This window comes from Cherax quadricarinatus, chromosome 2 (assembly GCF_038502225.1).
Source record: "Cherax quadricarinatus isolate ZL_2023a chromosome 2, ASM3850222v1, whole genome shotgun sequence".
Classification (NCBI taxonomy): domain Eukaryota; kingdom Metazoa; phylum Arthropoda; class Malacostraca; order Decapoda; family Parastacidae; genus Cherax; species Cherax quadricarinatus.
Genome location: NC_091293.1, coordinates 48009763 through 48034390, shown reverse-complemented (window position 1 = coordinate 48034390; position 24628 = coordinate 48009763). Strand labels below are relative to the sequence as shown.

At 47.9% G+C, this 24628-nt stretch overlaps 1 protein-coding gene across 5 annotated transcripts in view; it reads left to right on the top strand.

Moving 5' to 3' along the window:
• The window catches only part of LOC128696717 (hematopoietic prostaglandin D synthase-like), a 264923-nt gene that overhangs the window by 25895 nt on the left and 214400 nt on the right, over positions 1 to 24628 (top strand). The gene's annotated exons all lie outside the window — the stretch shown is intronic.

The window sequence follows — 24628 nt, the reverse complement described above, 5'->3', positions numbered from 1 at the left end:
ATATTTTTAGAAGAGTAATCTTCAGCTTTACAATGAATATGTAATATGTTTGATACACTATAAAAAAGAGAAATGAACGGAATTTAACAGCTCAAGATTGTAGAAGCTTTGTCCCCGACATGGATCTCTTCGACAGGAAAAGGATTTCAGTTCTATCATTAACAGTGATAAGTCTCTCTTTGACTTCCGTCAAAAATTAGAGGTATAGACCAAAATTTAGGCCGAAACTAAGCGCAATTTTTCGCTTTCTAATTTGATTATGGTTTGAAAACACTTTGTGAATGCAAATCATATGTCATAGTTGACTACAATTCCAGCTAGATCATTCTAGTGCCCCTTTTTGTCATTCACAGTACAGGCCAAGAAGAAGAATGAAGAGGGAAAAAAATCCTGAGAATCTTAAAAAAAAAATGTTAGTAAAGGGTGTTATGGAAGCCAGGTAAAGAATGTTAGTAAAGGTGTTACGGAAGCCAGGTAGAGAATGTTAGCAAAGGTGTTACGGAATCCGGGTAGAGAATGTTAGCAAAGGTGTTACGGAAGCCAGGTAGAGAATGTTAGTAAAGGTGTTACGGAAGCCAGGTAGAGAATGTTAGTAAAGGTGTTACGGAAGCCAGGTAGAGAATGTTAGCAAAGGTGTTACGGACGCCAGGTAGAGAATGTTAGTAAAGGTGTTACGGACGCCAGGTAGAGAATGTTAATAAAGGTGTTACGGAAGCCAGGTAGAGAATGTTAGTAAAGGGTGTTACGGAAGCCAGGTAGAGAATGTTAGTAAAAGGTGTTACAGAAGCCAGGTAGAGAATGTTAGTAAAAGGCGCTACGGAAGCCAGGTAGAGAATGTTAGTAAAGGGTGTTACGGAAGCCAGGTAGAGAATGTTAGTAAAAGGTGTTACAGAAGCCAGGTAGAGAATGTTAGTAAAAGGCGCTACGGAAGCCAGGTAGAGAATGTTAGTAAAGGGTGTTACGGAAGCCTGGTAGAGAATGTTAGTAAAGGGTGTTACGGAAGCCAGGTAGAGAATGTTAGTAAAAGGTGTTACGGAAGCCAGGTAGATAATGCTAGTAAAAGGTGTTACATAAGCAAGGTAGAGAATGTTAGTAAAAGGTGCTACGGAAGCCAGGTAGAGAATGTTAGTAAAGGTGTTACGGAAGCCAGGTAGATAATGTTAGTAAAAGGTGTTACATAAGCAAGGTAGAGAATGTTAGTAAAAGGCGTTATGGAAGCCAGGTAGAGAATGTTAGTAAAGGTGTTACAGAAGCCAGGTAGAAAATGTTAGTAAAAGGTGTTACATAAGCAAGGTAGAGAATGTTAGTAAAAGGTGTTACGGAAGCCAGGTAGAGAATGTTAGTAAAGGGTGTTACGGAAGCCAGGTAGAGAATGTTAGTAAAGGGTGTTACGGAAGCCAGGTAGAGAATGTTAGTAAAGGGTGTTACGGAAGCCAGGTAGAGAATGTTAGTAAAGGGTGTTACGGAAGCCAGGTAGAGAATGTTAGTAAAGGGTGTTACGGAAGCCAGGTAGAGAATGTTAGTAAAGGGTGTTACAGAAGCCAGGTAGAGAATGTTAGTAAAGGGTGTTACGGCAGCCAGGTAGAGAATGTTAGTAAAGGGTGTTATGGAAGCCAGGTAGAGAATGTTAGTAAAGGGTGTTATGGAAGCCAGGTAGAGAATGTTAGTAAAAGGCGCTACAGAAGCCAGGTAGAGAATGTTAGTAAAGGGTGTTACAGAAGCCAGGTAGGGAATGTTAGTAAAGGGTGTTACGGAAGCCAGGTAGAGAATGTTAGTATTATTATAATAAAAAAGAAGCGCTAAGCCACAAGGGCTATACAGCGCTGCAGGGAAGGAAACGAGGTTATTGGATGGCAGGAGGGGGAGGGATGATCAGCAGGTTACAGAAAAGAGCGGGGCAGGGGATAGTGCGGGGGTAGAGGGTAGCAAGAGATTGGGGTAGAAAGGGCTGAAGGTATCAGAGTTTGTGAAGTACGTCAGTTGTTGTCAAAAAGTCAATGAGAGAGTCCGGATGAAAGGTGGGTCCATCAGCAAGAAGGGAAGGCAAAGAGAGAGCAGCGGAGCGAAGACGACGACGGAGGTAAATTCTGCGTGCTCGTTGATAAAGTGGGCAGTCTAACAGAATGTGGATGACTGATAATGGAACCTGACAATTCTCACAGAGAGGAGCAGGGCGCCTCTCCATGAGATATCCATGAGTAAGATGAGTATGGCCAATGCAAAGACGGGAGAGAGTAATCTCCCAACCTCGACACTGGTGACAAGAAGACGGCCAGTAACCTATACTCGGTTTAATAGATTGAAGTTTGTTACCGAGCATAGTAGACTAACGTTGTTGCCAACGGGTGTGAAGGTGGGTAGCTATTGCAGCAAAATAGTCCGTAAAATGGGATACCTCTATATGAAACTGGTAGGTCATATACTGCTGACCGCGCATCAGTGTCTTCCTGTTCATTGCCCTGTACGTCAACATGACCAGGGACCCAACAAAAAACAATATCTTTATGCTTGGTAAAGATGCGGCGTAGCCAAAGTTGGATACGGAGGACTAAGGGGTGAGGTGTATCAAATTTCTGTATAGCCTGTAGAGCACTAAGGGAGTCTGAGACAACCACAAATGATGACTCAGGCATAGATGCAATACAGGTAAGTGCTGCAAGAATGGCATACAATTCAGCAGTAAAAATACTAGCCGAAGATAGTAAATGCCCTCGTACGTCACTGTCCGGAAACACTGCTGTGAATCCTACGCCGTCAGAAGAATTAGAGCCATCTGTGTACACTGCAATGGCATGAGAATGAGAGTGGAAGTGGTCAAGAAAAAGAGAGCGGGAAGCGACTGTAGACAGTTGGGCTTTCGAGCAAGGGAGAGAGAAAGAACAGACTCGAACAGCTGGAACTTCCCAGGGGGGTAGGGAAAAGTGAGATGCTACATGAACATAGAAAGGTGGTAACTGAAGAGAAGACAAGAGTGAATGTAGGCGAAGAGAGAAGGGACGGAGTAAACAGGGGCGGCGAACAAATAAAGAATGTCTACTAATATCAGTGACCATTCTATAAACGGAAGGATTGCGGAGATCATGAAAGCGTACATAGTAGCGAAGGCAATGGGCATCACGGCGATTGGATAAGGATGAAACATTCGTCTCTGCATAGAGGCACTCAACAGGGGAAGAGCGAAAAGCACCAAGGCATAAACGTAATCCTTGGTGATGAATGGGGTTAAGGTTAGAGAGAGTAGCAGGAGATGCCGCTGAATAGATCTGGTCACCATAATCAAGTTTCGATAAAATGAGGGTGGAATGTAGGCGAAGGAGGGTTCATCGATCAACTCCCCATGAAAGATGAGCAAGGGTTTTAAGAAGGTTCAGCCGGCTGTGACAAGTTGCCTTCAGAGAGGTAATGTGAGGTTTCCAGGATAACCTACGGTCAAAGAGGAGGCCCAGAAACTTGACTGTATCACGCTCAGGGATACGGGAGCCATAGAGGCACAAAGGATGATCGGAGATGACAGAGCGTCTAGTGAAAGTAATTTGGTGGGTTTTAGTGCTGGAAAATTTAAACCCATGTGTGGTGGCCCAATTGGAAACACGGTCGACCGCATGCTGGAGAGAAACTGTAATGAGGTGACAGTCAGCGCCTGTACAGGCAATAGCGAAGTCATCAACATAGAGTGATGACCAAATATTTGATGGAAGACTAGAGGCCAAATCATTAATAGCAAGGAGAAAAAGTGTTGTGCTCAGAACACATCCCTGGGGGACACCTTCAGCTTGGATAAAGTCCGGGGAGAGCACATTATTAACCCGAACACGGAAATGTCTATCAGTTAAAAGGTTCTTAAGGAAGAATGGTAGATTGCCTGGGAGGCCTAAGGAGTGGGCTTGGGCCAAAATATTATACCTCCAAGTTGTGTCATATGCCTTCTCAAGGTCAAAAAATATGGCAATAACTGAGTGGTTATTCGCAAAGGCATTATGAACATACGTATCCAAGTGTAGTAAGGGGTCTATGGTAGAACGTCCCTTACGAAAGCCATATTGATGAGTGGAGAGACTGTTGTGTGTCTCTAAATACCACACTAAACGTCTATTTACCAGATGTTCCATCACTTTGCAAACTGCACTGGTAAGAGCAATGGGACGATAGTGGGAGGCTTCATGTCCCGTAGTGCCTGGTTTGCAGAAAGGGAGAACAATGGCAGATTTCCACAGCTGTGGAAGAACTCCTTGTGACCAAATAAGATTAAAAAGGCATAATAGGACTGTAAGGGCTGACTGATGTAAATGTTGTAGCATACGAATATGAATATGAATGTCGTCGGGCCCAGCTGCCGATGATCGGCAAGCTGAGAGTGTTGCCTCCAGTTCTTGAAGTGTAAAAGGCACATTATACTGTTCTTCTCTGAGAGAAGAAAAGTCCAAGGGTGCTAACTCTCTGGCAGACTTTGAGGAAAGAAATGAGGGGCATAGATGGTGCCCCTGAGAAATACGGGCCAGATGATTGCCAATTTCATTGGCAACATCTAGTGGGTTTGCTATATCAACACCGGCAACCCGCAGAACAGGAGCCGGGTCAGGAGAATATTTACCACTCAGTTTTCATACTTTTTTCCAGACTGCACTCATAGAGGAAGCAGAGGTGATGGTGGAGACATAATCTCGCCAGCAAGTGCGTTTAGCATCACGGATGACACGGCGAGCGATCGCACGCTTCTGCTTAAAATCAAGAAGTCTCTCCATGGTTCTATTGTACCGGTACCTGCCCCATGCAGCACGTTTCAAACGTACTGCACGAGCACAAGCAGGAGACCACCAAGGCATGCATTTCTGAGAATGCCTGCCCGAAGTTTGGGGTATAGAATGAGAAGCTGCAGTTAAAACGGAGGACGAGAAGAGGTGTAAAAGCTCATCAATGGAGGACGAAGAAGGAGCTTCACTAAAAACAGTTAGTTGTGAGTAAAGGTTCCAATTTGCCTGATCAAATTGCCAGCGTGGGATACGAAGAGGTGGTAAATATGAAGGGGAAGTAAGAATGATTGGGAAATGATCGCTGTCATGTAAATCCGGGAGAATAGACCAGGTGAAGTCTAATCCGGCGGAGGAAGAGCAGACTGAGAAATCGATGCAAGAGAGAGTGAGAGTCCGAGGATCAAAATGGGTGCGAGTACCTGTATTTAAAACATGGAGGGGGTGGGTAGCAAGAAAAGCCTCTAACTGAATGCCACGAGAATCACAGTGAGACCCCCCCCAGAGGAAATGATGGGCATTAAAATCGCCAAGTAACAGAAGCGGTGGCGGTAATGACGAAACAAGAAAGGCAATATCTGGAACAGATAATGCCCGAGGAGAGAGATATAAAAAACAGAGCGTATACCACCTATGCAAGTGGATATGGGCTGCTGTGTAATGCAGCGAAGTATGAACAAATAGCTGATGGTACAGAATATCAGTGTGTAGAAGAAGGGCACTTTCATTAAAGGTCCCATCACGAAAAGGATCTGAAGAATACAATAAATTATAGCCTGAGATGGGATAGATAACAACAGAGTGTAATTTTGGTTCCTGTAAGCAAACACCAACGGGGAAAACTGGGAGAGTAACATCTGAAGCTCACCCCAATTACCCCTGAGGCCACGTATATTCCACTGTAAATAGGCCATGATTGGCAATGATAAAGATATCTGAAATCCACAGGTAAGGGTTCCTACAGATTAGAGAGGTTAGAAAAGTCCACATGCGGAGGCAGCAGAAAACGTTCAAGCAGTGAAGGAACGGTGCGCTGTGAAGAAAGGAGTTGCACAGATGGAGGAGAGGAGAGAGAAGGAACAGAGGGTGGATCAGTGTCCATTGATGGTTTGGTCTCTGCAATATATTCAGAGAATGCTTCAAGTGTTTCAGAATTCAGAGACGTCGTATGAGAGACAATATTGGAGATGGTAGGGGGAGGATGAGTAAAGATTGGAACTGTAATGGACTGTACCAAGGTAGGGGGAAGGGGGGCAAAAGGGTGGAGGGAACTGGAGAAGCGTGGAAGGGGACAGAAGAGGCAGAAACTGGGAGGTGGCAGAAGAGGAAGAAACTTGGGAGGGAACAGGGGAGGAAGGTACAGTACAAGGAGGGTGAACCTCTACACTTGTAACAGAGCCAGTGAGAGGGGAAGAACCAGGTACAGAGACAGGGAAGGTAAAATGAGGAGGTGGAAGAAGGGAAGGACGGGTTAAAGGACCTTTTTTTGACTTCTGAGAAGTAGAGGGACGATTGGGAGGAGGTGTCGTACGAGATCTCGTCGATACTGAGGCTTGTGAGGGAGAACATGAAGAAACGAGAACAGACCAAGTCGTTGAAGCAGGGACGTCTGAGCCTAGGACAGCAAAAGAATTAGATACAGGAGTGACTATGGGAGAGGTAACCACAGAGGAGGCTGCAGAAGATGGGACCCCAGAAGTGGGGGGACGTTTTGAAACACGGGAATAAGAAACACGAGGTAGTCTCCCTTGGAGGCGGAGATGAGAAACTGCCATGGCATAAGGGAGACCTTCTGCCTCTTTGAGGTAACAGATTTCCCACTCATTTAAGTAGACTTAGCAACGGCGAGAGTACAAAGGGTGAGCCTCATGACAATTAAGGCAAGAGGGAGGTCGATTGCAAGATGTATTAGAATGGTCATCGGCACCACAGACTTGGCCTTCGGCTATGGATCTGCAATATTTCGCTGGATGGCCAAATCGCCAGCAATTTCTACACTGTTGCGGTGTAGGGATCACCTTTCGAACTTGTAACCGATGTCCTGCTACATAAACTGAAGATGGGAGTTCACGGGTGTCAAAAGTTAAATGAGCCACATTGCTAGGGTATCGTCTCCGCCCGCAGGCAGGAAGAATATAAGTGTCTACCTTGAGGATTGGGAGATCTTGGAGTTCCAGCTGTTCAAGAATGTCATTGCCACATGTCTGGAAATTTTGTTGAACTATGGTATGGGGCAGAATGGCAGTACCACTACATGAATTGAGGGAATGATGTTTTTCAATAGTGACAGGAACAGTATCGATATGGGAAAGAAGAGAAAGATCATGAGCTTGGGTAGCATTCTGTACAGTGATGATGCGCATACCGCTCTTAAGAGCATGAAAAGAAATATCTTTACCAACATGGCGTAGGAGTGCCTTGCCAATACTGTGGTTGGAAAGATAGGCAGTAGAGGAAGTCGGTCGTAAAGTGAAGAATTTAGTCCATTGTGCATTCTGAAACTGAGCATGGAAAGGGAGTGCAGAACATGTCAATCTTTTCTGAGAAGAACGAGAAGGTGGAGAAGTATCATCAGCAGGTAATTGTCGTTGGCGTTTAGGCGTGGGACCAGAGTTGGCCTGACATGGAACGGGCCGGCGATTCAAAAATTGCCATACCATAGAGGGAGAGGCCGGAAGCATAGTCAAAGGAGAGCGGAGGTCAGATAAATCGAAGGAGTCAGTCGAGACCTCAGTACCTGAAGCGGGTGAGGAAACAGCACCGGCAAGAGGTACAGAGGCATGAGGAGTGTCCGAAGAGTGGTCCAAAGACGAGGCAGGGTCAGAACAGGGTGCGGTATCAAGAAAGGGCCCGGGGGTATCAGGTTCATGGACTCGGGCTGCCATGGATAGGTTACTTCTTTCTTTTTGTTTTTAAGAAAAAAAAGAAAGAAAAGAAAATAAAAATAAAAAAAGAATAAAAAAAAGGGTGGACCGGGGAGGGATAGTTCCTAGGAGGAATGAAAGGGCCAGAAATCTCCCTCCGCACCCAAGAGGACCTCAGCACCGCTAGTAGGGTAGATGCAGCATGGAACCCGTGCCATACCCTACCCATCATGCCAGTAAATTAGCAATCCGGGATAGCAACCTCACATCTGCCGAGCTACCTCGGTGGACAAAAGAGAGGGCTGCCGGATATCCGCCACAAAGCATACCTCTTTCGGCCACCACCCCCGGAATCCTAAAGGTGGCTTCCAGAGATACACCCATCGCCCGAGAGACACTCAAAGCCACCCTCCGGATACCGGAGAGGGATCAGGACAATCCAGATTCCACGGCAAACTACGCCACCGCCAAGAACCTCAACGGAATGGGATGGACCCCGGTACCTTTTCCCCTACCTAGGAACTAGCGTGCCTGTGGGAAAAAATCCCAAAGGCCAAAAAGGAAGGGCAAAAGGGAGGGGTGGGGAGGAGGAGGAGGAAAGGAAAAAGGGGAGGATGGGATAGGGAAGGGGGGACTGGGGGGTAATTAGGTTCGGTCTGAGGAAGGAGACCTAAAGGTCTAATTCCTCAGACCAAGAGCCTCTTCACCACAACAAGGAGCCCCTCTTGAAGAGGAGAGAACGTTAGTAAAAGGTGTTATGGAAGCCAGGTAGAGAATGTTAGTAAAAGGTGTTACGGAAGCCAGGTGAAGAATGTTAGTAAAGAGTGTTACAGAAGCCAGGTGGAGAATGTTAGTAAAGGGTGTTACGGAAGCCAGGTGGAGAATGTTAGTAAAAGGTGTTATGGAAGCCAGGTGGAGAATGTTAGTAAAGGTGTTACGAAAGCCAGGTGGAGAATGTTAGTAAAGGTGTTACGAAAACCAGGTGGAGAATGTTAGTAAAGGTGTTACGGAAGCCAGGTGGAGAATGTTAGTAAAGGTGTTACGAAAGCCAGGTGGAGAATGTTAGTAAAGGTGTTACGGAAGCCAGGTGGAGAATGTTAGTAAAGGTGTTATGGAAGCCAGGTGGAGAATGTTAGTAAAGGTGTTACGAAAGCCAGGTGGAGAATGTTAGTAAAGGTGTTACGGAAGCCAGGTGGAGAATGTTAGTAAAGGTGTTACGGAAGCCAGGTGGAGAATGTTAGTAAAGGTGTTACGGAAGCCAGGTGGAGAATGTTAGTAAAGGTGTTACGAAAGCCAGGTGGAGAATGTTAGTAAAGGTGTTATGGAAGCCAGGTGGAGAATGTTAGTAAAGGTGTTACGGAAGCCAGGTGGAGAATGTTAGTAAAGGTGTTATGAAAACCAGGTAGAGAATGTTAGTAAAGGTGTTACGGAAGCCAGGTAGAGAATGTTAGTAAAGGTGTTACGGAAGCCAGGTAGAGAATGTTAGTAAAGGTGTTACGGAAGCCAGGTGGAGAGAAGCGTAATCTCCACGTCGAAGATTAAGAAGATAAGGGCGATTAGGAAAAATCTTAGAGAAAAAGGTAACCACACAGAGGTTTTAGTATTAAACCCGCACTCAAATGGTGATATTCTTTCTCGGGCAAGTAGTTTTTTTTTTTTTACAATACTGATGACAGAAATATAATTAAGGTTGTAATAATTAATATTAAAATAATTAGATGAATAGTCAGGATATTTTTTTTCTAATAAAATTAGACTTTCTAGTTGGAAGCTAGATGTATATGTTATACTAAAAAATTATCTCATCAAAAATGAAAACAAAGGAAAAGTCACACTACGTCAACAAAGTGTCAATATCAGGCAGCGGCTTCGAATCTCAAGTGGTGGTGTTGGAGAAGTGGCATTTGTAAAGATAGAAACAAACTGAGTGAAATGAGGTCCCGATGATTACATGGAGGCCATGAAATCCAGTGCTACCAAGGTTGTTCCGTAGAGTGAGTCTGCGATAAAGTATATTCATAGGCTTGGAGTGAGGTAAAGTAAATTCCAAGAAGAATAATGAGTCCTAGGCTTTGGGTTGCTTTTGAGTGATTACAATTAAGAACTGCGTGGTGTGCTTGAGTTACAGTTGCTCCTGGGGAGAATAAGATAGTAAGTAGTGTTAAAGTGGGGAACTTGGAAGGGGTTAAGAGGTTAGATTCCTTCAGGAGTTCAGAATATGCCAATTTCAATTGTTGGGGCGAGTCTCCTGTGGAAGAAAACTCGGAAGAAAGAGAAGAAAATTAAGACTTCGAAGACAATAAACAAAATTATACCTCATCGGAGTCCTTTTATGATAGATAGGGTCTGAAGGCCCTGGTAGGTGCCTTCTCGGGTTACATCTCGTCACCACTGAATTATAGTTAAAATGATGGGGATAAATCTAAAGAAAAGAAGGTCGGGGTTAAATTGATGAAATCATTAAATTAGCCCTGATGTGAGGAGCATAGCTCTAACTGATCCTCTTAAGGGTCATGGTCTTATGTCAACTAACTGGTATGTGTGGTATCTATGTGATGACATTAGTTTACTTCTCTAGCATAAAGTGTGCTGAGGACTGCAAAGACATAGGATTGGATAACTGCAACGGCAGACTCTAATATTAAAAGTAGAATTTGGGATCGAATTAGGAGAGTGACGAGTTTTGTTATAATAAAGGTCCTATGTTTCCTAATTCGAGCCCAAATTCTGCTTTTAATATTAGAGTCTGCCGTTGCAATTATCCAATTTTATGTCTTTGCAGTCCTCAGCACACTTTATGCTAGAGAAATAAACTAATGTCATCACATAGATACCAAAGTGGTTTTGGCTGCCTTGTATTCTGACTTGGTGCATTTGATGAACATAATCTGTGGGAGAATACCACATGGAGACGAAAACAAGAGTTAAAGTTTATCAATATTTTTCGATCCTTAGTTAAGATTCTCTTCAGTAGAAACAAAAGTGAAAGAGAGAAGTGTTTCGTAGAGGATGGAGGTTACGTAAAGGCATGTGGTGGTGTTCCTTCATATATAGGTAGGAGCAGATCTTGGCTAAAATCGTCAAGGGTTTTATCTGGGGGTGTATGCAAATACGATCTCAAGGGTGACATTAATGTAGTTCCAAAAATAACGGATAAGTGAACTGAGATTTGAAAGTTAATTTTGTAATGCGTTGTGTTTTTTAAGCGATATTTTGTGATTTCGAGTTAATATGGGCTCCCATACAGCTCTTCTGTTTGTAGGAACCAGTAACTGTATTACTCATGTTGGGGTGAGCTTACTACAGCATGCAGCTGGAATGAGGGACATCAGGTAGGTCACACTGGGTCAGGATGGATCATTGAGAGATATTGCCCACGTTAGCCAAGCGCCAACACACAGGCAATGGTCCGGCAACGGAAAGGTAACCGGACTAGTGTGTGTTGCTGTTGCCTTAACTCACCCCTTAACTCACCCCATACACCTACCACCCAACACACCCACCACCCAACACACCCACCACCCAACACACCCACCACCCAACACACCCACCACCCAACACACCCACCTCCGAACACACCTACCTCCGAACACACCTACCTCCCAACACACCCACCACCCAACACACCTACTTCCCAACACACCCACCACCCAACTCCCAACACACTCAATACACCCACCTCCCAACACACCCACTTTCCAACACACCCACCTCCCAACACACCCACCATCCAACACACCTACCTCCCAACACACCCACCTCCCAACACACCCACCACCCAACACGCCCACCACCCAACACACCCACCACCCAACACACCCACCTCCCAACACACCCACCACCCAACACACCCACCACCCAACACACCCACCACCCAACACACCCACCACCCAACACACCCACCTCCCAACATACACACCTCCCAACACACCCATCACATGACACACCTACCTCCCAACACACCCACCGCCCAACACACCCACCGCCCAACACACCCACCGCCCAACACACCCACCTCCCAACACACCTACCTCACCCACTTCCCTACATACCCACTTCCCAACACACCCACTACCCGACACATCTACCTCCCAACACACCCACCTCTCAACACACCCACCTCCCAATACACCCACCACCAACAAACCCACCACCCAACACACCTACCTCCCAACACACCTACCTCCCAACACACCTGCCTCCCAAAACACCCACCACACCCACCTCCCAACACACCCATCTCCCGACACACCCACCTCCCAACACACCCACCACCCAACACACCCACCACCCAACACACCCGCCTCCCAACACACCCACCACCCAACACACCCACCACCCAACACACCTACCTCCCAACACACCCACCAACCAACACACCAACCACACAACACACCTACCTCCCAACACACCCACATCCTAACATACCCACCTCCCTACATACCCACCTCCCTACACACCCACCACCCAACACACCCACCACCCAACACACCTACTTCCCAACACACCCATCACACAACACACCCACCTCCCAACACACCCACCTCCCAACACACCCACCTTCCAACACACCCACCATCCAACACACCCACCATCCAACACACCCACCTCCCACACACTCACCACCCAACACACTCACCACCCAACACACCCACCACACCCACCTCCCAACACACCCACCACCCAACACACCCACCTCCCAACATAGACACCTCCCAACACGCCCACCACCTGACACACCTACCTCCCAACACACCCACCGCCCAACACACCCACCTCCCAACACTCCCACCTCACCCACTTCCCTACATACCCAATTCCCAACACACCCACTTCCCTACATACCCAATTCCCAACACACCCACCACCCGACACACCTACCTCCCAACACACCCACCACCCAACACAGCCACCTCTCAACACACCCACCTCCCAACACACCCACCACCAACAAACCCACCACCCAACACACCCACCTCACAACACACCCACCTCACAACACACCCACTTCGCAATACAGCCACCACCCAACACAGCCACCTCCTCCACACACACCCACCACCCAACACACCCACCACCCAACACACCCACCACCCAACACACCCACCTCCTCCACACACATCCAATTCCCAACACACCCACCACCCAACAAACCCACCTTATAACACACCCACCTTCTCCACACACACACTCACTTCCCAGCACACAAACCTCCCAAAACACCCACCACCCAACATACCCATCTTCCAACAACCCCACCTCCTAACACACCCACCACTCAACATACCCACCTTCTAACAGCCCCACCTCCTGACACACACCCCTCCCAACACACCCACCTCGCAACACACACACACACACCATCCAACACACCCACCTCCTCCACACACACCCACTTCCCAACACACCCACCTCCCAGCACACCCAGCATCCAACACACCCACCACCTAACACACCCACCTCCTCCACACACACACCCACCACCCAACACACCTACCTCCCAATATACTCACCACCCAACACACCTACCTCCCAACACACCCACCACCCAACACACATACCTCCAATATACCCACCACCCAACACACCTACCTCTCAACACACCTACCACCCAACACACCTACCTCCCAACATGCCCACCACCCAACATACCTACCTCCCAACACAGCCACCACCCAACACGCCCACATCCCAACATACCCACCACCCAACACACCCACCTCCCAACACATACCTCCCAGTATACCCACCACCCAACACACCTACCTCCCAACATACCCACCACCCAACACACCTACCTCCCAACATACCCACCACCCAACATACCTACCTCCCAATACACCCACCACCCAACACCCCCACCACCCAACACCCCCACCCCCCAACATACCCACCACCCAACACACCCACCTCCCAAAACACCCACCACCCAACACACCCACCACCCAACATACCCACCACCCAACATACCCACCACCCAACACACCCACCTCCCAAAGTACCCACCTCCCAACACACCCACCTTCCAACACACCCACCATCCAACACACCCACCTCCTAACACACCTACTTCCCAAAACACCCACCACCCAACACACCACCACCCAACACACCCATCTCCCGACACACCCACCACCCAACACACCCGCCTCCCAACACACCCACCACCCAATTCACCCACCAAGCAACACAACTACCTCCCAACACACCCACCACCCAACACACCCACCACCCAACACACCCACCTCCCAGCACACCCAGCTCCCAATACACCCACCACCTAACACACCCTCCATCCAACACACACACCCACCATCCAACACACCTACCTCCCAACACACCTACCACCCAACACACCTACCACCCAACACACCTACCACCCAACACACCTACCACCCAACACACCTACCTCCCAACACACCTCATACACACACACTCACCACCCAACACACCCACGTCCCAACACACCCAGCTCCCAACACACCCACCACTCAACACACCCACCACTCAACACACCCACCACTCAACACACCCACCACTCAACACACCCACCTCCTCCACACACCCACCTCCTCCACACACCCACCTCCTCCACACACAGACCTCCTCCACACACAGACCTCCTCCACACACAGACCTCCTCCACACACAGACCTCCTCCACACACACACCCGCCACCTATACACAACCATCACACATGCGACATTGCAGAGTAGTTTTACCCACCCTTCTACACTCCCCACACACCTTCCCAAGAGGACTCCCATCCGTCTCCTCCCACCTGTAATAATGGAAGACATTAAATTATGAATGTGAGGTGAGGGATGGTGGCCACTCTGGTGTGAGGTGAAGGAAGGTGGCCTTTCTGATGTGAGGTGAAGAAAGGTGGCCTGTCTGGTGTGAAGTAAAGGAAGGTGGCTCTTCTGGTGGGAGGTGGGGGAAGGTAGCCACTCTAGTATGAAGCGAGTGAAGGTGGCCACTCGGCTGTGAGGTGAGTGAAAGTGGCCACACTGATGTGACGTGAGGGAAGATGGTCTTTCTGGTGTGAGGTGAGTGAAGGTGGCCTTTCTGGAGTCAGGTAAGGGAAGGAGGCCATTTTAGCGTAATGAGAGGGAAGATGGCCACTCAGATGTGAGCTGAGGGAAGGTGGCCTCTTTGGTGAGAGGTGAGGGACGGTGGCCACTCTGGTGTGAGGTGAGGGAAAGTGACCTTTTTGGTGTGAGGTGAGGGAAGGTATCCACGTTGGTGTGAGGTGAGGGAAGGTATCCACGTTGGTGTGAGGTGAGGGAAGGTGGCCTTTCTGGTGGGAGGTGAGAGAAAGTGGCCATTCTGGTGTAAGGTGACGGAAAGTGGCCTTTTTGATGTGAAGTGAGGGAAGGTGGCCATTTTTGGTGCTAGGTGAGGGAAGGTGGCCACTCTGGTGTGAGGTGATGGAAGTTGGCCTTTTTGGTGTGAGGTGAGGGAAGTGGCCACTCTGGTGTGACGTGAGGGAAGGTGGCCACTCTGGTGTGACGTGAGGGAAGGTGGCCACTCTGGTGTGACGTGAGGGAAGGTGGCCACTCTGGTGTGACGTGAGGGAAGGTGGCCACTCTGGTGTGACGTGAGGGAAACTGGCCACTCTGGTGTGACGTGAGGGAAACTGGCCACTCTGGTGTGACGTGAGGGAAACTGGCCACTCTGGTGTGACGTGAGGGAAACTGGCCACTCTGGTGTGACGTGAGGGAAACTGGCCACTCTGGTGTGACGTGAGGGAAACTGGCCACTCTGGTGTGACGTGAGGGAAACTGGCCACTCTGGTGTGACGTGAGGGAAACTGGCCTTTTTGGTGTGACGTGAGGGAAACTGGCCACTCTGGTGTGACGTGAGGGAAGGTGGCCACTCTGGTGTGAGGTGATGGAAGTTGGCCTTTTTGGTGTGAGGTGAGGGAAGTGGCCACTTTGGAGTGAAGAGAGGGAAGGTGGCCTTTTTTATGTGAGGTGAGGGAAGGGGGCCTTTTTGGTGTGAAGTGAGGGAAGGTGGCCACTCTGGTGTGACGTGAGGGAAGGTGGCCACTCTGGTGTGACGTGAGGGAAGGTGGCCACTCTGGTGTGACGTGAGGGAAGGTGGCCACTCTGGTGTGAAGTGAGGGAAGGTGGCCACTCTGGTGTGACGTGAGGGAAGGTGGCCACTCTGGTGTGACGTGAGGGAAGGTGGCCACTCTGGTGTGACGCGAGGGAAACTGGCCACTCTGGTGTGACGTGAGGGAAACTGGCCACTCTGGTGTGACGTGAGGGAAACGGGCCACTCTGGTGTGACGTGAAGGAAACTGGCCACTCTGGTGTGACGTGAGGGAAACTGGCCACTCTGGTGTGACGTGAGGGAAACTGGCCACTCTGGTGTGACGTGAGGGAAGTTGGCCTTTTTGGTGTGAGGTGAGGGAAGTGGCCACATTGGAGTGAAGAGAGGGAAGGTGGCCTTTTTTAAGTGAGGTGAGGGAAGGGGGCCTTTTTGGTGTGAGGTGAGGGAAGGTGGCCACTCTGGTGTGACGTGAGGGGAAGGTGGCCACTCTGGTGTGAGGTGAGAGAAGGTGGCTTTTCTGATTTAAGGTGCGTGAAGGTAGCCATTTTGCTGTGAGATGAGGGAAGGTGGCCTTTTTGGTGTGAGGTGAGGGAATGTGGCCACTCTGGTGTGAAGTGAGGGAAGGTGGCCACTCTGGTGTGAGGTGAAGGAAGGTGGCCACTCTGGTGTGAGGTGAAGGAAGGTGGCCACTCTAGTGTAAGGTGAGGGAAGGTGGCCACTCTAGTGTGAGGTGAGAGAAGTTGACCTTTATGGTGTGAGGTGAGAGAAGGTGGCCACTCTGGTGTGAGGTGAGGGAAGGTGGCCTTTCTGGTGGGAGGTGAGAGAAGGTGGCCACTCTGGTGTGAGGTGAGGGAAGGTGGCCTTTCTGGTGGGAGGTGAGGGAAGGTGGCCACTCTGGTGTGAGGTGAGGGAAGGTGGCCTTTCTGGTGTGAGGCGAGGGAAGGTGGCCACTCTGGGGTGAGGCGAGGGAAGGTGGCCACTCTGGGGTGAGGCGAGGGAAGGTGGCCACTCTGGGGTGAGGCGAGGGAAGGTGGCCACTCTGGGGTGAGGCGAGGGAAGGTGGCCACTCTGGGGTGAGACGAGGGAAGGTGGCCACTCTGGGGTGAGGCGAGGGAAGGTGGCCACTCTGGGGTGAGGCGAGGGAAGGTGGCCACTCTGGGGTGATGTGAGGGAAGGTAGTCACTCTGGTGTGACGTGAGGGAAGGTGGACACTCTGGTGTGAGGTGAGGGAAGGTGGACACTCTGGTGTGACGTGAGGGAAGGTGGCCACTCTGGTGTGAGGCGAGGGAAACTGGCCAATCTGGTGTGAAGTGAGGGAAGGTGGCCACTCTGGTGTGAGGTGAGAGAAGGTGGCTTTTCTGATTTAAGGTGCGTGAAGGTAGCCATTTTGCTGTGAGATGAGGGAAGGTGGACACTCTGGTGTGATGTGAGGGAAGGTGGACACTCTGGTGTGATGTGAGGGAAGGTGGCCTTTTTGGTGTGAGGTGAGGGAATGTGGCCACTCTATTGTAAGGTGAGTGAAGGTGGCCACTCTGGTGTGAAGTGAGGGAAGGTGGCCACTCTGGTGTGAGGTGAAGAAAGGTGGCCACTCTGGTGCGAGGTGAAGGAAGGTGGCCACTCTGGTGTAAGGTGAGGGAAGGTGGCCACTCGAGTGTAAGGTGAGTGAAGGTGACCACTGGTGTGAAGTGAGGGAAGGTGGCCACTCTGGTGTGATGTGAAGGAAGGTGGCCACTCTGGTGTGAGGTGAAGGAAGGTGGCCACTCTGGTGTAAGGTGAGGGGAGGTGGCCACTCTAGTGTGAGGTGAGATAAAGTGACCACTCGAGTGTGAGGTGAGAGAAGTTGACCTTTATGGTGTGAGATGAGGGCAGGTGGCCACTCTGGCGTAAGGTGAGAGAAGGTGGCCACTCTGGTGTGAGGTGAGGGAAGGTGGCCTTTCTGGTGGGAGGTGAGGGAAGGTGGCCACTCTGGTGTGAGGTGAGGGAAGGTGGCCTTTCTGGTGGGAGGTGAGGGAAGGTGGCCACTCTGGTGTGATGTGAGGGAAGGTGGTCACTCTGGTGTGATGTGAGGGAAGGTGGACACTCTGGTGTGATGTGAGGGAAGGTGGAGACACTGGTGCGATGTGATGGAAGGTGGTCACTCTGGTGTGAGGTGAGGGAAGGTGGAGACACTGGTGCGATGTGAGGAAAGGTGGACACTCTGGTGTGATGTGAGGGAAGGTGGACACTCTGGTGTGATGCGAGGGAAGGTGGACACTCTGGTGTGATGCGAGGGAAGGTGGACACTCTGGTGTGATGTGAGGGAAGGTGGACACTCTGGTGTGATGCGAGGGAAGGTGGACACTCTGGTGTGATGCGAGGGAAGGTGGACACTCTGGTGTGATGTGAGGGAAGGTGGTCACTCTGGTGTGACACTCTGGTGTGATGTGAGGGAAGGTGGTGACTCTGGTGTGATGTGAGGGAAGGTGGTCACTCTGGTGTGATGTGAGGGAAGGTGGTCACTCTGGTGTGATGTGAGGGAAGGTGGTCACTCTGGTGTGATGCGAGGGAAGTTGGACACACTGGTGTGATGTGAGGGAAGGTGGTCACTCTGGTGTGATGTGAGGGAAGGTGGACACTCTGGTGTGATGTGAGGGAAGGTGGACACTCTGGTGTGATGTGAGGGAAGGTGGACACTCTGGTGTGATGTGAGGGAAGGTGGACACTCTGGTGTGATGTGAGGGAAGGTGGACACTCTGGTGTGATGTGAGGGAAGGTGGTCACTCTGGTGTGATGTGAGGGAAGGTGGTCACTCTGGTGTGATGTGAGGGAAGGTGGTCACTCTGGTGTGATGTGAGGGAAGGTGGTCACTCTGGTGTGAGGTGAGGGAAGGTGGTCACTCTGGTGTGATGTGAGGGAAGGTGGTCACTCTGGTGTGAGGTGAGGGAAGGTGGTCACTCTGGTGTGAGGTGAGGGAAGGTGGTCACTCTGGTGTGAGGTGAGGGAAGGTGGTCACTCTGGTGTGAGGTGAGGGAAGGTGGTCACTCTGGTGTGAGGTGAGGGAAGGTGGTCACTCTGGTGTGAGGTGAGGGAAGGTGGTCACTCTGGTGTGAGGTGAGGGAAGGTGGTCACTCTGGTGTGAGGTGAGGGAAGGTGGTCACTCTGGTGTGAGGTGAGGGAAGGTGGTCACTCTGGTGTGAGGTGAGGGAAGGTGGTCACTCTGGTGTGAGGTGAGGGAAGGTGGTCACTCTGGTGTGATGTGAGGGAAGGTGGTCACTCTGGTGTGATGTGAGGGAAGGTGGTCACTCTGGTGTGATGTGAGGGAAGGTGGTCACTCTGGTGTGATGTGAGGGAAGGTGGTCACTCTGGTGTGATGTGAGGGAAGGTGGTCACTCTGGTGTGATGCGAGGGAAGTTGGACACACTGGTGTGATGTGAGGGAAGGTGGACACTCTGGTGTGATGTGAGGGAAGGTGGTCACATGTGAGGGAAGGTGGACACTCTGGTGTGATGCGAGGGAAGGTAGTCACTCTGGTGTGATGTGAGGGAAGGTGGACACACTGGTGTGATGTGAGGGAAGGTGGACACTCTGGTGTGATGTGAGGGAAGGTGGACACTCTGGTGTGATGTGAGGGAAGGTGGACACCCTGGTGTGATGTGAGGGAAGGTGGTCACTCTGGTGTGATGTGAGGGAAGGTGGTCAAGGTGGTCACTCTGGTGTGATGAGGGAAGGTGACTCTGGTGTGAAGGGAAGGTGGTCACTCTGGTGTGATGTGAGGGAAGGTGGTCACTCTGGTGTGATGTGAGGGAAGGTGGTCACTCTGGTGTGATGTGAGGGAAGGTGGTCACTCTGGTGTGATGTGAGGGAAGGTGGACACTCTGGTGTGATGTGAGGGAAGGTGGTCACTCTGGTGTGATGTGAGGGAAGGTAGTCACTCTGGTGTGAGGTGGATATTATTATCGGTAGCAGACATTTCTGTTTCTCCTAACACTTTACTTCATCAGTGTGTCCTGACACCGGTCTTCGTCAGTGTCTCCTGACATTGGTCTTCGTCTGTGTCTCCTGACATTGGTCTTCGTCCATGTCTCCTGACGTTGGTCTTCGTCAGTGTCTCCTGACATTGGTCTTCGTCAGTGTCTCCTGACACTGATATCTCGGTGGGACGTTTTAACCCAATTAAAATCCACAAAGATTCCTACACCGTAGTGTCCTACAATGGCGCCTCATACCGTGGTAAGTTTCTTTATATTTTTCAGTGATCACCTCACGTTTAATATTGCAATATCAAGAAATAAAAGACTAAAAGAAGATAAATACCGTGTTTTCCGGCATATAAGGCGCACGAGCTATATGCTCGTCGTTGTTTTCAAGCAGTTGTTACTTACTGTTAATAAACAACTGCCGAAGCAGAACCCAAAGCCTGCCTTTGACCCTGACCTCGAACATGTAAGGAGCATGGTGATTTTACAAGAATTTTTTGTAGCAAAAAAAACGCGTCTTACATGCCGGAAAATACGGTAATTATTCTACCTGAGTGTCGGGGAAACCTCAGGTAATTAGTCCGGGAAAATACTGAGTGAACAGACTGGAGGACACTGTACTCTCGGCTTAGCAAAAAATATTATTATTCATAATAACAGCAAAAATAGTAAAAATGTGTTTCGGTCGCTGGTTGATCCGAGAAAAGTATATTTTCTGATACATAGCCACTGTCTCCTTAGTCTTAATGCACGTGATTAGAATAGTGCAAAGTGCGGCATAAATTTGTAACGCAGTTAAAAATTTGTGTAAAATATCTGAAGTGAATTGGAAGTGTCATTCACGAGTCATCATGTGGAAACTATTATCTTAATTTCTTTTATAGAAATGGCAAATTAAGATACACATCCCATATCTAATTCGAAACTGAAGAGGCATTCTCTTGTTATCTCAGAGTGACCAATATCCTAAAGTGCATCACCACATTAATCTTAGAAGTTGCAGAATCAAGTTATCAGCGTTGAAGGTTGAAGCTAATGGGATGAGACTCAAAGTATTGGATGAAAAACATAATCCAGGTCTCTGTACGCCAGTGCGTGCATAGATTTTAAAAGTAGTTACACATTAATACTGATAGGGTATTCAAAGTTATCAGGTTGTATGTGTGGCATAATACGCCACACAGTCTTAAATTAATTCAAATCTTCCACTAAGAAATACAAACTTTGAAGCCAAACTGAAGAGGCATTCTCTTGTTATCTCAGAGTGACCAATATCCTAAAATACACCAACACAATGTTGGAAGCCGCTCAACCAGATGAGGAACTCAGAAATTACGTAAGTTTATTCAGGTACAGGCACACATAAATACAGTTATATAAATTATCACACAGAGCGGCATATGTGTACATTATTTAGGATAACCCAAAAAATCAAATAAAGTGACTTATTTCCAAAGTGACTTGTTTATTATCATTTGAAAATTAATATTCAGTTTCTTCCAACACAAACCAGAATAATTCCAAAGGTTTCTTTAAGTAAGGTCCACCAATGTTCAAATTTTAAGTTAGTAAATATACATGTAAGTAATTAAGCAAGTTTTATTCAATGAACATTATATATATTTTATGTAGGATGATCCAACAAAATCACTGTCATTTTTTTCCTCATCAGAAGATATATTCCATAGTTTTATCACAGAAACCGATTTAATTAATGAAATTTATAAATAAAAACTTACACAACCCAAAATCAAGACAAAACTTCCTTTCAGGAAAACATATCAGCACTAAAAGGTTAAGGCCGACCAGAAGAGTTATTCTCCAGTTGTTTTAGACTCCAAGACAATGCGCAACTGTACAGTCTGTAGCCAAGATTTTTTTTATCTGTTTCCTAACATTAATCAGCTATTAAAGAGTGATGTTGCTTACACTTGCTTCATTTTCATCAGGAGAAAACACTGAACAAGTGGAGGTCATATCTGTGAAATGGAAGGCATTCGGATTCGATGCAAGAAAGGGAAAGATATATCCAATTCCATGGATCAAGAGCACTTCATCAGCATCAAGGCAAAATCATACAATAATGTCAAATAATGGGATTCCACTTAGAGATTATTTAGAGTAAAATAACACCTACAGTACACACTCCGTCACGTATACCAGCATATACTCCGTCACATATACCAACATATACTCCGTCACATATACCAACATATACTCCGTCACATATACCAACATATACTCCGTCACATATACCAACATATACTCCGTCACATATACCAACATATACTCCGTCACATATACCAACATAATCCGTCACATATACCAACATATACTCCGTCACATATACCAACATATACTCCGTCACATACACCAACATAGAAGACTGATTCTTATGACGACGTTTCATAAGAACATAAGAACGATGGAACACTGCAGAAGGCCTACTGGCCCATGCGAGGCAGGTCCAAGTCTCCTACCGGCTTAAGCCAATGCACCCAACCTAGTCAGGTCAGGTCACATTGACTTAAGGGAGGAACACGGCAACCGACCTGGTAGCACAAGCTATCAGGTCTAACTCACACCCACCCACATCTACTCATGTATTTATCCAACCTATTTTTAAAGCTACACAACGTTCTGGCCTCTATAACGGTACTTGGGAGTTTGTTCCACTCATCCACAACTCTATTACCAAACCAGTACTTTCCTATATCCTTCCTGAATCTGAATTTTTCCAACTTAAAACCATTGCTGCGAGTCCTGTCTAGGCTAGATATTTTCAGCACACTATTTACATCCCCTTTATTTATTCCTGTCTTCCATTTATACACCTCAATCATATCCCCCCTAATTCTACGTCTTTCTAGAGAGTGCAGTTTCAGGGCCCTTAGTCTATCCTCATAGGGAAGGTTTCTGATACATGGGATCAATTTGTCATCCTCCTTTGTACATTTTCCAGAGAATTTATATCCATTCTGTAATACGGTGACCAAAACTGTGCAGCATAATCTAAATGAGGCCTAACCAAGGATGTATAGAGTTGAAGAACAACCTGAGGACTCCTATTATTTATGCTTCTTGATATGAAGCCAAGGATTCTATTAGCTTTATTGCGAACACTTATGCACTGTTGTCTTGGTTTCAGATTACTGCTAACCAGAACTCCTAAATCTTTTTCGCAATCCGTAATATTAAGATCTACATTATTTAGTTTATATGTGGCATGGTTATTGTCCTGTCCAACATTTAGAACTTTGCATTTGTCTATATTAAACTGCATCTGCCACTTCTCCGACCACTGCATCAGTCTATTCAAATCTTCCTGGAGTGCTCGAATGTCCTCCTCAGAATGAATTCGACGGCCTATTTTGGTGTCATCGGCAAACTTGCCGATGTCGCTCTTTATGCCCTCATCTATGTCGTTTATGTAGATTGTGAACAGCAGGGGGCCCAACACTGACCCCTGTGGAACACCGCTCGTGACGCTTCCCCACTCTGATTTCTCCCCATTTATGCAAACTCTCTGCTGCCTATTTGTCAACCATGCCTCTATCCAGGAAAAAATTTCTCCTCCTATTCCATGTGCTTTAATTTTCCTCGGTCTGACTTGGAGTGACTCTTGGTAGAGAGAACATCACAACCTACTTGGCTACTCCTGGCCCGTCCCTCGGGTACGATCTACTGATGAATGGTTTTTTCAAACCATTCATCACAACTGTCAGACACTGCAGCATCATGGGATCTTCTTACAAAGAATTCTTCAACGCTTGTCCAACCTTTGGACAAAGACCTACTTCGACTAGTGGATGGTACCACTATGATCCCGCCTCCGTCTGCTTCAATTCACCTCACTACAGTATATAAGCCACGTCTACGGCCCTATGCTGTACATTCTACAAGATTGATGGACTGAACACATCGACTCCAGGTTGAGGGACTGATTACCTCATTCTCCTCCTCTCCTTACGCCTTCCTCTTTGTGTGTTAGGTAAGACACATATGCAACAGTTAGACAACTTTATTCCGAAACGTTTCGCCTACACAGTAGGCTTCTTCAGTCGAATACAGAAAGTAGGCAGGAACAGTAGAGATGTGAAGACGATGTAATCAGTCCATCACCCTTAAAGTCGTAGAATTTGAGGTTGTCAGTCCCTCGGCCTGGAGAAGTTCAGTTCCATAGTCAGGAACTATCTGAGATAGTTCCTGACTATGGAACTGAACTTCTCCAGGCCGAGGGACTGACAACCTCAAATTCTACGACTTTAAGGGTGATGGACTGATTACATCGTCTTCACATCTCTACTGTTCCTGCCTACTTTCTGTATTCGACTGAAGAAGCCTACTGTGTAGGCGAAACGTTTCGGAATAAAGTTGTCTAACTGTTGCATATGTGTCTTACCTAACAACCTGTCGGTATTGTATACCATTTTGATGTTCACCTTCCTCTTTGTATTGGACTGATGAAGCCACTGTGTGGCGAAACGTTTCCTGAATAAAGATTCCCATATGCTGCATAAGTGTCTCAATCTTCAACTTGTCGGTTTTTTCAAACCATTCATCACACACACACGATCTACTTCCACTGGGGAAACCCTCCTACCAGTGACAATGCCTATGTCTGCTGCACCTCCCTCATCTGATGCCAGTATATAAGCACCAGGCTTCCTGCCTGTGCTTCATTATTATTATGTTCTACATTATTTATTCTTCAAGACCGTAGTCTTGAAGAATAAATAATGAAGAATATAGCCAAACAGATTGCGAAGAGAGTTTGTGGGTTATGGTGAGCAGCAACCTTAAACCAAGACAGCAATGCCTAAGCCTACGTAATAAGGCAAACAGATTACTGGGATTTATATCAAGAAGTACTACAGCTTGATACATATCAAAATAGTGTATGATATTGAATATGATATTGTGTACATGGACTTCAGTAAAGCTTTTGACAGGGTCCCACATCAGAGACTATTGAGGAAAATTAAGGCACATGGAATAGGAG